The sequence below is a fragment of the Dipodomys spectabilis genome, unplaced genomic scaffold (genome assembly GCF_019054845.1).
Source record: "Dipodomys spectabilis isolate Male_0828 unplaced genomic scaffold, ASM1905484v1 ptg000565l, whole genome shotgun sequence".
Lineage (NCBI taxonomy): Eukaryota > Metazoa > Chordata > Mammalia > Rodentia > Heteromyidae > Dipodomys > Dipodomys spectabilis.
Genome location: NW_024871242.1, coordinates 420,054 through 432,354, shown reverse-complemented (window position 1 = coordinate 432,354; position 12,301 = coordinate 420,054). Strand labels below are relative to the sequence as shown.

At 42.3% G+C, this 12,301-nt stretch overlaps 1 pseudogene; it reads right to left on the bottom strand.

The window, feature by feature from the left end:
- Window positions 1-1,500: 1,500 nt before the first annotated feature.
- Window positions 1,501-11,096, bottom strand: LOC122100120 (annotated as a pseudogene).
- Window positions 11,097-12,301: the final 1,205 nt, after the last annotated feature.

Below are 12,301 nucleotides of genomic sequence, written 5' to 3'. Positions count from 1 at the left end.
CTGGACTTCAGTCTCTTAGAATAGATAAGAAAAAAATGAACCAAGAAAGAAAACTGGAGTGGAAGTATGACTGATGATGTCCTGGGTTACAAAATACAGTAATGTAAAAATGAAGCTAAAGCCCAACAACAAAGGAATAAATTTATTTCTTATAGGTATATAGAGATATATTTAGTGAGAGTATAGGACGAATGTCAAATGTAAAAAATGCTACAAAGGATCTTTTTTACTCTTTCTTCTTTGGTTCTAGATGAGGACTTGAACTCAGGACCTGACCGTTTGGTTCATTGGCTATCAGTCTACCAACTGGGCCACACCTCCATCACCACATTCAAATGGTCTCAGCTTCTCATACTTCTGTTCAGCAGCACAGGCATCCTTTCGAGTGCCCACTGGGTTTGTATGTAACTTTCCAATGACGGCTCCAGCTGCAGCCTCTTGAAGAGGTAGGGATCATTAGGGGCCCACTGCAAAATCTCTTCTTAGCTGAGTGGGGTGCCTCTTGACTATGCTCTTGCTATAGAGGAAGCGAGGTGTGTGGGTGATGGTAGGAAGGCAGCTTAGACAGGGGGAAAAGAAACAACAAATTTTCCCTGTCAAATGACTCCAGGGCTTAAGCGACCATTATGTGTACCTACCTTCCAGCCACTGGGCCTCTGGACTGACCACTCTCAGCCCTCAATCCTCAGTTTGCACCGCCACAGCAGTCTGGACGTTGGCTTCAGGATACCCAACTTTTCTCTGCTCTGTGCATGCTAATTGAGCTCCCCATGAGCACATGAGTTCCAAAGGTTGCAGTGACCATGCTGTAGCCCTTCGGGTTTCAGGCTGTGACTGAAGCCACTGTTGCAGCCTCCCCTACATTTACTGCTGCCTTCTTTTTGGCTTCTCGCCCTCATCCCTGGCCTGTCAGTGCCAAAATGGTTCTCCAGGAGAACCCCTCCACCCATGTACCAAATGTACCCTGGACTTCCAGTGACTCCTGGTGGTCAATAGGACCTACATGACCACAAGAAGAGCCTGACTATAAATGTTACACACAGACATAGAGAACTAGTACGATGGCTTGACATTCAAGGCCACTGAAAATGGAGGTTTGATCCCCATAAATTTTGCTTCACTATGAATTTTATATTTTCACACTGAACAATATATAATTTCCTTGTGCTTCCTTTATTGGGTTTTGTCTTATTCTTTCCAAAGAATTATTCTAGCACGAGCTGATACCATGTCTATGGTGATGGCACCAACAGACACAAGAAGAAAAGGAAGTGGGACATAGAGTATCCATGCTTTCAATAAGAGTCCACCACAGGTCAGAAGTGCAAGTCTTAGGACAGTGAGCACAGCTGCCACCCTCCCTCTCTGAAGCATGGCTCAAGTTTGGAGAAGGATTTCAGGACACCTGAAATATTGAATTATCTCCGAGACCAAAGAAACAACCACATCTAGTACATTGAGCTCACAAATATACCATGGAGTTACAGTGAAAATGATCACTCAGATGAAGACAGGACACTGTTTAAAATGCAGAGAATCAATGGTAATGGCACTAGAATAGGCAAGAATACTTTGTGTGCCGATGATAAGGACAAGGGAGATGAATTGCAGTTGATTAGCTGGGAAATGGATAGTGACAGAGAAAAAACTTGGTAAAGGCAATGAATGTGAAGACGGAGAGGGTGCCATGGAAATCTCAGATGGTGCTTCTCATGCAAGTAGTTTTTCTTTAGCAAGTGATGATAGGAAACCTGAGCTTCATAAGGCAAGACCTTGCTTTATTGCCAAGCTGGACTAAAATTGAAGATCTTCCTGCCTCAGGTTCCTGAGTTCTGGAATTACAGTTATGCCCTACCACAGTCCTGTTTGAAACATTTATCTTTTATGCTAGATTATTGCCTTTTTTCACCTGTTACCTTCATAAGTCTCACTTCGACATTTCTGGACCTGGCCATGAGCATGTGACTGTTTGGATTATGAGGAAAGGATCATTCCAACAGCTTCCCATACTGAAATACCTACCTTGGGGACCTGTGAACTCACTGTGCTCATCTGGCCTGTGTGGAGACTGTCCATTTTGCTCTGCTCCTTAAGAGGTCTGCCAGATTCTCATTTGTGTACCAGAAGAACACAGAGGTGGAGGGTTTAAGATGGCAATGAGAAAGTAGAAATTTACTTCTATGAGACTTCTGTTAATTGCCTTATTTTGGTTGGTCATGTTTACCTTGCTCACAGATTACATTTTTTTTATGGTATGATGGAGTAATACATTTATATTCTTCAGCATTTAAGTTCAGTTGTTTGTTTTCATTGAGAGAAACTTCTGAGAAAGAACAAATAACCTCATGCTCATTTCCAGAAATGTATGTTTATGTTTTCATATTCCCTTGTAAGAAAATAATTCTTGGTCTGGAAAGTCAGGAACTAGAAATAGATTAAAACTTTTAACAAGACACATTTATTTGTGATGTCAGTAGGCTTTGGATTTTTAGTCTCAAAAATGTGTGTGACTATGTTTAGTCTGGCCCACTGCAGTGAGAGCACCCTTTTTCTAAGATATTAACAAGTGAATGGATTGCCTGACACACTTTTGGAGTTTTTTTTTCTTGCAGACTATTAAACATTTCCTTAAAGGAAAAAATATTTCACTATTTCTGCTCTTCATAGAGTCCATTATATTTCAGTTAATTCATCTCTGACCATTAGCATACAACCCAGTGTATTTGCTTCTGGAATTAGTGGAGCATTGTAGCTGCCACAAATAAGGGAAAACATGCAGCCTGTGTTCTCTGAGTCTGGATTACTTCCCGTAATATAATACTTTCCCAGTGTTTCCACTTTGTTACAAATGGTATTTATCATGCTCTCCGATGGATGAGTGGGATTTCTGTGTGTGTGTGTGTGTGTGTGTGTGTGTGTGTGTGTGTGTATGCAACTTCATACATATATACCACATTGTATCAATCCATTCATCATTTAAGGGTTTTCTATTTATTGGAAAGTGAGACACATGATCTTTATCACCGTGTTTGTGGGCAGAGACATAAGCTCTTGGGGCAAAAGTCCTGAGCCTTGTTGCCCATTTTTTATGGCCTTAAGTGGCAACAGCCGATCAACTATTAATTTATTCATTTTTGTAAGTTCTGGGGCCTGAACTCAGTGCTTGTGCACATTAACACTTGAGCCACAGAAACACTTCTGGCTTTTTTCTGGGTCTGTAGTTACTGAGGAATCGATCCCAGGGCTTCATGCATACTAGGCAAGCACTTTATCACTGGGCCACCTTCTCAGCCTAAGATTTTATTTTTTAAACTAACATGTAAAAGAACCAACTAAGGGAAAAAAACAAATTGTTTAAATAGGGATACAGATGTACAAGATGTTTTGTCAAAAAATGAACTTTACAACTTTGCTTGGGGGGGGTGAAGGGGAAGAGGAAGGGATGGGAAATAAAATAAACAACAAAAAAAAAACATGAAGGAAAAAAGAACCAACTACATGAACAACTGTATTACAGGAAGCAAGCTCCTTGATTAGAACCATGACATCCTTGGCCAGAAACCTGGAACATCAGGCATTTTCCATATATCTCCTGTGTGGTGAGCTTCCATCCACTGATCAACATTTCATTGGCCTGAAAGAAAGCAGAGTGATGTGATGTGAAACATGATGCAAGCAGACAGAGGGGGCCTCATTCCTCAATGTCAACATTGAGGATGGGTACTCACAAACCCCCGATCCTGTGGGGGGGGTGCTAGTAGACACCAAGTATGAATTGTGTCGGGTCATGATCCAATTTGCAGATGGGCTGGGTGATTAAGAGAAAGACATAACCTCATTGATAATCCAAAAATATGAACTAAAAAAGGTCTGCTTTGGTTTGAGGTTATTATTTTAACTTCCTTTATCTGCACTCTGTCCTCTAATGCCAGCTCCCATGTGTGAACTCTTCATATGCAAGACAATGAGCCATTAATAATGCCAAGTAATTGTTAATCTTATGGAAGTGAACCAGGCATGGAATGGCTCTCTGGGGTTTCTTTTCCTCTCTGAGTTACGAAAAGTGACTTGTTCCTGAGACACAGAGCCCATGTTCTAATGGCTGAGGCTCTTCCTGCTGGATATCATCTTAGACATCACATTTCACCATATGGATATAACTATAAGAGACAACGCAGCCAGGACTTTGATGTTCCCAAAATTATTGTCATGCGGGGTGAGTCTGACACATGACTTCGAATGATTGCATGAAGGAAGTGAACATTCTTTTGTTTTTACAACATGTAATAGTGTATACATCAATGCAAGCTTATTCACATTACACTGGCTTTAATTTTGTACCAGGTTTTCATTTTGGTTCCAGAGGAAAGTGTGTGGACTGCACCATTCCAGCAACAGGCTCCCAGATGCTCATGCAGGGTGAGGAGGGGAGAATGGGTTGAAATGATGACTTCCTTCTGTGTTTCCCTGGCAGTGCTGAAAACCAGACCCAGGGCTTCTGGGCTTCAGGTAAACAAGCGGTGGATAGAGTCTCCCTTCTCAAGAGATGCAATCTTCATGAAAATTGCCCAGAGGGTACTACAGTTTCCACTGCTTTTTTAATTCCACACAGTGCCCAGAGCACATGAGCAAATGCTGGAGGGCACAGGTGTGGCTGACTCACCACCCTTCAAGAGAAGCAAGCGGGATGAAAACAGTCGCAAGGAACCTGTTCCTCAGCAGAAAGCCTTGCAAGATTCCACAACATCACCCTAAGTGAGGCTGGCATTTAAGCACAGTCTTGGACAGGTCATGAGCTTCTGAAAATTGTGGAATGTCCTGCTAAGCCACAGGTTGACAAAGCAACATCTTAGGGTAAAAAGATGGTGTATAAGTAAACACTTATTGGAAATCTCACTAAACATTGTTCTTTTTATTAACTCGGTGCTTCAAAGCAGAAAAGTGAGAGTGGATAAAGGAGAGGGGCCCTAGGACCACTGAATTTGCCCATCTTAGAGCATCATTTTCTTTCTCAACATACAGTAGAGAAACCACATCCTAGTCCCTCCAGTCAAGCAGGAGGTATATTCTCAACACAGTATATGGCAACATGTTCAGGCCCAGAGAACCCAGTGATAGTGGTTCCACTCTGTTCTCCTCAGTCACTTTTCTCTTTTTTTAAGATAGGGTCTAAGTAGGCCTTTGGGCTAAGCTACATGTGTATGCGGATCATAGGCACGTACCCCATGGCTAGTCTCATTACTACTTTTTATGTTTTCTGCCCTTGTCAGTCAATAGCTCTAACATGGCTCTCTACCATTTGCCTTTATTCATGTCCTTACCTGGTTCTCTTCATCTGGTCTCACTGGAGCCATCTGTTTCTAGCCATCATACTGGTATGGTGGCCCGTCTTGCTTCTTTCAAGCTAGCTCCATACACATCTGTTTGTTACTAGGGAGTCATTCCTGACTTGTGCTTTTCTCTTTTCCAAATGGCTGGATGTGCAGGACAATGAAAGGAATTCCTGAATTTTCCCAAGAGTGTGAATGACTGATTCAAGGCTGTTAACCGTTTCCCACTTAAATGCACAAGCAGTAGGCCAGGATTGGTGGCTCACACCTGTAATCTTAGCTACTAAGGAGGCTTAAATCTGGAGGATGGTGGCTCCAAGTCCAGCCTAAGCAGAAAAGTCTTGAGATTCCACATTCAAAATAATCACAAAAAGGGCTGGAAGTATGGCTTAAGGTGATCATACAATCTGAGCAATAGCTGTCATAGTATAGGTCACTTTGTGCTTCGTGTAGCACAGGCTCTTTAGTCCCAGGTCTGTACTAATAGCCTCTCTTCAATTCCAAATTTGTGTATGTGTGTGTATGTGTACAATTTCATGCACTCATGCACTTTTTGTGTACACTGAATATTAATCAAGGTGCAGGTGCTTATACTGCAGAGACTTCAAACAAATTTGAATCTTTCTAAACACAATGAACTATCAAGAATTCTACCACTGTCAACATTCAGTACAAAGATTCCACTTCCAAAATGCCATTTGGCTAGATGGTGTTTATCCAAATTTACTTAGTCTTTCCTCTACTTTACCCTCATCCTCCCATACCATTGCACATCCACACACTCCCCAGATTATTGCTTACAATGATCATAACCTGTTCCTGAAATAAGGATTCTTTAGTGAAAGAATTAGCATTTAATTGTTAGCAAGTCAACTTCTTCAGTAATAACTCACAATGAGCTTAAAGATCTACCCTTAATTTGGTCGGGCCAGGTGCACACAGCATAGTAAAATGGACAAAACAGCATTTCAATGTCAGGTGGAGCACTATGGGACCTACCCCCATTCTATCATGTGCTTAACATGGTCCTCACATGTGAGGGCAGAATACCTTCTTGTCCTTGTGGGACTCTTGGATTTCAGGGAAGCAGGAGGCTGAGACTGAGCCCAAACCTTACACTTCTCAGTTTGCTGGCCAAGTTTCAGAAAAACTTAATAATCTGCCCAAGGAAGGTATGTCAGGTTACAAGTGAAGAAAAGACAGGAGCCTAAAACTTGGCATGGAATTTCTGAGAAGACACCTTTATACTAAGAATTATAGCTTTTAGAAATGGCTCAGGATTGGTTGTGTTCAGAGAGTGTGGGCATGCAGGCCAATGAGGGGACTGGTAACTTTTTACACTATCATCCTATAGTGACAAAAAGGAAAATAACCCCAAATGGGGCTGCAATGGACATTTAATTGATGTCAAAGTATTGGGTCTGAACAGTACTGGTGAACCTGGACTGCTAGGCGTAGGGTGTAGGATGTGAATTGAGTTATAAATGGAGGGATGAGTTGATGGAAAGAGTTGTCAATTGCAACAGTACATTCACATCTACCAGGGATCTCTCATAAAGGGACAGTACATTCAACTTTATGAACCCATTGACACTGGTCATTCTTGGTTGCTGGCCAATCACTTCCTGGCTTATCAGACAATACACCAAGTGGCCATGGTTTGGTGGGCACAAAGGGCTAGCATATAAAGGTCATTGAATGCCTGACATGTTAGCAGGGAGTACCAAGTTTTAGCCACCCTGCACTGCTCATTCCCAAGGTTCTCAGCCTGTTAGCTCCTTGTGCAAAACTCACTGCTCAATGGGAAAAGGTGCTGCATTCCAGGCCTCTCCCTCCAGGTCTCAGAAGTCCTCAAAAGGCTGTTCTGAAGTTGTCGGGGCCTAATGCAGGCAAAGCTCAAGTGTTGTAAGCTCCAGTTCATAGCAATGATAGGGTGCTGCAGAGCTCTGTAATGTGTTATGCCTCCAAGGGAAGGAGGCCCTGTTGGTACATGGTGCAACAGGGCTTCCTGATCCTCCCTGCCCAACAGCAGCTATTCTGGCTTGAGCAGCACAAAGGGATGGGGCATGAGGCACCCTGGGGACAAGCACCCACCAGTAGAAGGGTGGATAGGGCAGGTACATCTACAGAGAACAGTGCCAGTACTGGGGGGCTGTGTGCTTTTTTCAACTTCTCCACATTTCAGTTTTCAAAAACAACTTAGACTTTAGAGTAAGTTTCAACCTATGGAAAATTTACACAAGTGTTTCCCTGGACTACCCCAGCTCTCCCTAGATGCACATGTCATAATCAAAGCCAGAACATTTCCATTGAAGTCATATTAGTCACTAAACACAAACTCCATGCTAACCTCAACATTGCCTCCCTCTGCCTTTCTCTCACTCAGGAGTCTGTCTGATCCTGCAGATCCCTGCTCTCTTTCCCTTTGAGGAACAAAAGTGCCCACCAAACTTCCATGCTTAGACATCGTGAGGGGTTCCACTCAGCATTTGCTGTCTTGGTAGGCATAGATTGAGGGATGTGGAAGGACTCTTCCTCCTTGCCAGGAGTCCACAGAGCAACAGATGCTACAGCCATCTCTGTGAATAACACTGAGACACCGAGGTCCCCAACCTTATACTTGTTCATGGTACACCTGTTAGAAGTCAGTGTCTTGGACTTGGTAGGTAGGTGAGCTACACTACTATTTTGTGCTGGTCATTTTCCAGTTGTGGTCTTGCTTCCTATCCAGGTACATTATAGGGCCTGGACTCACCTATTTTAGGCTTCCTATTGTAGTGAAGTTGATATGCATCCCTAGCTTAAGAGGAGATGTCACCCACCTTTTGGCCTGGACTGGTCCTGAATAATGATAGTCCACATCTCAGCATCCTAAATAGTTAGGATTGCACAGGCCACTCCCAGCTCCAATGTTCCTTCCTTCTCAACCCTACCCACTCAGGAGTGACTGACAGCTCTCTCTCCTCAGTTGCTCTTACCCTCTGAAATTTCAGAGAGGAGACACACATTTTCTTCTTCATTGTACTCTCATTGCTCCCAAGACTGCCTGAAATTGTACTGTCTATCTCCTCTCATTGTAGGCTCCCTAAGGAAGTGATACCCCCAGGTCCTGGATGTTTCTGCATGAGGAGGTAGGTCCCAGTGACACAGAGGTAAACGTTATTATGAACCCCAAAGGGAGGTACTGCTACTCCAGCTGTGGGCTCTCAGTTCCTTCTGCAACTCCCTCAGCTACAGTCATTCTCCATGATATAGTGGTCTTGCAGCACTCCCCACATTGATGGGTATGAAGACAGCATCATGATAATTGGCCAGGTCAAACTATGGGCACTCAGTGATGGAGCTAAAGGAGTTTCAATTGTTCCCCTATCCAATCTGACATCCAGTCCCTCCCTTCAACAGAGTGCAATCTCTGTGGATGCCCTTCTCTACCAATTCTCTCAGTCTTTCTCTAGAACTAAGGAACAGGTGTATGTAATTGAGAAAATGCAAATACAATCTCTCATCATGATTGGGCTAATTTCAATAGGGAAAAAATGAACCACAAATTTATACTGAACCCATCTCCTCACTTCTTTTATTTATGCAAGTTTGATCCCTAATTGCTTTTGTGTGTTTGTTGGCGGAGGTGTATTGGTACAGTTGCAGGGGGTGGCGTTGTGAATACTAGGACTTGAACTCAGGTCCCTTGGCTGTTAACCTGGATTATTTGTTCAAGGCTGGCACTCTTACCATTCCAGTCACTGTTCCACTTGTGGCTTTTTCCATTCTAACTAAAATAAGAAAATCTTGGTTTTCTCTGCCTACACTGGCTTCAAACTGCATTTCTGGTATCAGCCTCCCAAAAGGCTAGAATTACAGGTGTGTGTGAGCAACTGGTGCATGGCCTCCCACTGCCACTTTAAAAGGGCAGTTTTAGCTTGTGAAGTTAGAGAACAATTCTTGATTGAAAACTGGATATCAGTGTGATTTATGCAGATCTGGAGGCTCCTCATGGGAGGAATGGCCTTCCCCTGGGAAGGATCACAGCAGTACATCAACCAAGTACATTGATGAAATGTTCCCAAAGAACACACCGGATACTCTGAGTAGAACAACATCCAAACCATAGGTCCTTAAGACATTGTCTAAAATAATTTTTCAACGAAGGTACTCACAGACACGCCTCCCATAATCTTGGGAAAAATAACATTACAGCAGCCATCTGGATCCTGTCCGGGGGTATAGGGTGATTGGAACCAAGCCTTTTCAATAGCCCAAACCACATCACAAAGAGGCAATATGGATGCTCCTACTCCAATGGCTGGGCCCTTTACTGCTACAATATTAGGCTTCTTAAACTGAATTAAAGTATTCACCAAGTTTCTAAAGTTAAAAAAGTAAATGGGGAACAAGTAAAAACATTGCATGTGTGAGCAGATGACAAAAATCTATTCTAGATTGCAAGTTGCCAAACAGAAAATTTGCAAATCATAAAATCTAAGATTTTTTAAAAAGCCTCCTCCAAGAAAATGTAGTCTGTCGATCTACTTCCTGCAGGTTTCAAAGGCTTACCTACAGCCTGGATATCATGCAAGGGTGACTGCTGCCACCAGTTGTAGGTGACATAGCCAGAACTGCTTTGGTATTTACAGTGCCTCTAGGACAGTCTGATCATTATATGTAGCATTTCCAACTTTCTCTCTTTGAAGACCCAAGCATCATAGTGACTTGAGGGATTTCTTGTGTCCAAGAAAGGGAAAATTTAGAATGAACTTAGCACCAAGATTGTCTGGTACTGACTGAACGGTTATTGACTAACGGATAAAACCTGCCCCTGCTAGGAGACTTTACACATTGAATCTGGAAACAACAGGTATTTTCTAAGGTCTTATAATCTGGACTAAATTAACTTAGTGATATGGAGCCAGACTAATTTAAGACATGAGGTTGGAAAGTAAGATCAGCAAGCATCCCGATGCCGGTATCCCATTATGTGCTGGTGGATGCTACTGCCACAGGAGATTGGAGAGCAAAGCAGCCATGGGGGGAGGTGGTCTAAGCAGGGGACAAAAACTTGCCATAAGGCACAGCCAATGCTTTGCTGGACTTTATTTTTACAGGCTTTGTAGTTCCAGGGAGGTTGATGGTATACTATATAGGGAATAAGCTTCTTCCTCAGCCTCCTCCCATAAAGCTGATTCTGTTTTCAAAGGTGGTTTCTTGTTCTGATTTCACGCAGTAGGCCAAAGCATAAATTTATTCCTACCTACATACAAAGTTATTCTTTTTATGTAGTTTGAGTCTGACCACTGAAGAACAACTACAACTTTTCATACACAGAGTTCTAAGCCAGGGCTTGACTGACAACAGTCATTGAGACACTTCCTACTAGTTCTCCGTCCTCTGAATACTATCAAGAGGGAATATAGTGCTGCATCTCCCCTTACCCCCCAACCCCCTACAAGTCCTGAGGGTTGAACTCAGGGTTTTCTGTTTAGTTGACTGGCACTTGGCTATTTGAATCACACTTTCAGTCCTGTTTGTACTAATCACTTGGAGGCTCAATTTTAACAGATTTTCTAATTGAGCTGGTCAAGATTGTATGGATGGATTTCCGACTTTTGAGTAGCTAGGATTACAGATGTAAGACATCTGCCTCCTGCTAGATTATATTGTAATGAGGGAGGTTGGGAGGTTTGTACATAACACAAGAAAACAGGGCTTGCAGATGCAGATTCCAGCAACTGGTGTGAGGTGTAGTCCATTAGGTGAGGCTGACCTCATCGCACCCTTGTCATTTGCCCCTAAGGTTAGTAATGTTTTTGTGTTATGCAAGAATTGATTCCTTTAAATGAGCAAGCTACACTAATTTCTCATGATTCTAAATGAGATATCCCAAGGCATTGTTAGAAAGCTCACACTGGGGTTTAATGATAAAACTGTTGTACATAAACACATAAGAATCAAAAACTGTCCACTATTCCATGCTTATCCCATGATATATTTGTACCAATATAAAAAAAAATTCTGGTCTCAAAAATCTATGAAGAAAATCAATACCAGGTTTCAATGGGATTGATATAATGTTTTACAGCTGCAATTTATATTTTGCCTGGATTAATAATAATGCCAAATGAAATTATGTCTGTGTCTCAGAGATCCATGCTAAATTCACCAGCAGCCCTGCTCAGAGGAACGGTGCCATGATGGTGTGTGAATTCATTTGTAAACATGAGTTGAACAGGAACTCAGTTTGTTAAAACACAGCCACCCATTAAAGCTTTGTAGAAATGACCTGTCAGGAGAGACCTCCCTAGGCCACAAAGCTGGAGAAACATGAACTACAAAATTCCAGCTGCAGTGTGTCTTGTGGTAGGAGATTATGATGGACCTAAAGAGGAAAATGTGTACAACTTTGTTAAGTATATATAGGATTTTGTTTGCTATCCATGGTTCTTGAACATAGGGCCTGGGCACTGTCTCTGAGCCTCTTTGTGCTCAAGGCTAGTGTTCTACCAATTGAGTTCCAACAATACTTCCAGCTTTTTCTGAGTAGTTTATTGGAGATAAGAGTCTCATGAACTTTTTTGTCTGGGCTGACTTCAAACTGCAGTCCTCAGATTTCAGACCCCTGAGTAGCTAGGATTACAGGCATGCACTATCTGGCTCCTGGTTTTTATATATAACTTTTAAAACTTACAATTAAAGCTCATACTCATTAAAAGATGTAGAATGCAGCATACTCAATTAGTATTTGTTCCCACTGGATTATCTGTGAACTGAGTTAAAGATTTTCCACAAAGTTAGTTTTTGAAGACAGAATTCCTTCTGAGAAGACACTTGAAAAGGTCAGATATTAAGTCAGACCATCACAGAAGGGAGTAGGAATTGTCTAGGAAATCCAGGCAACAAGATCTGAATTAGGTAGTAGTGTGCTGCCTTCCTCAGCATACTCAGCTTTATTATCTGAAAGAGGAAGGGTTGAGTGG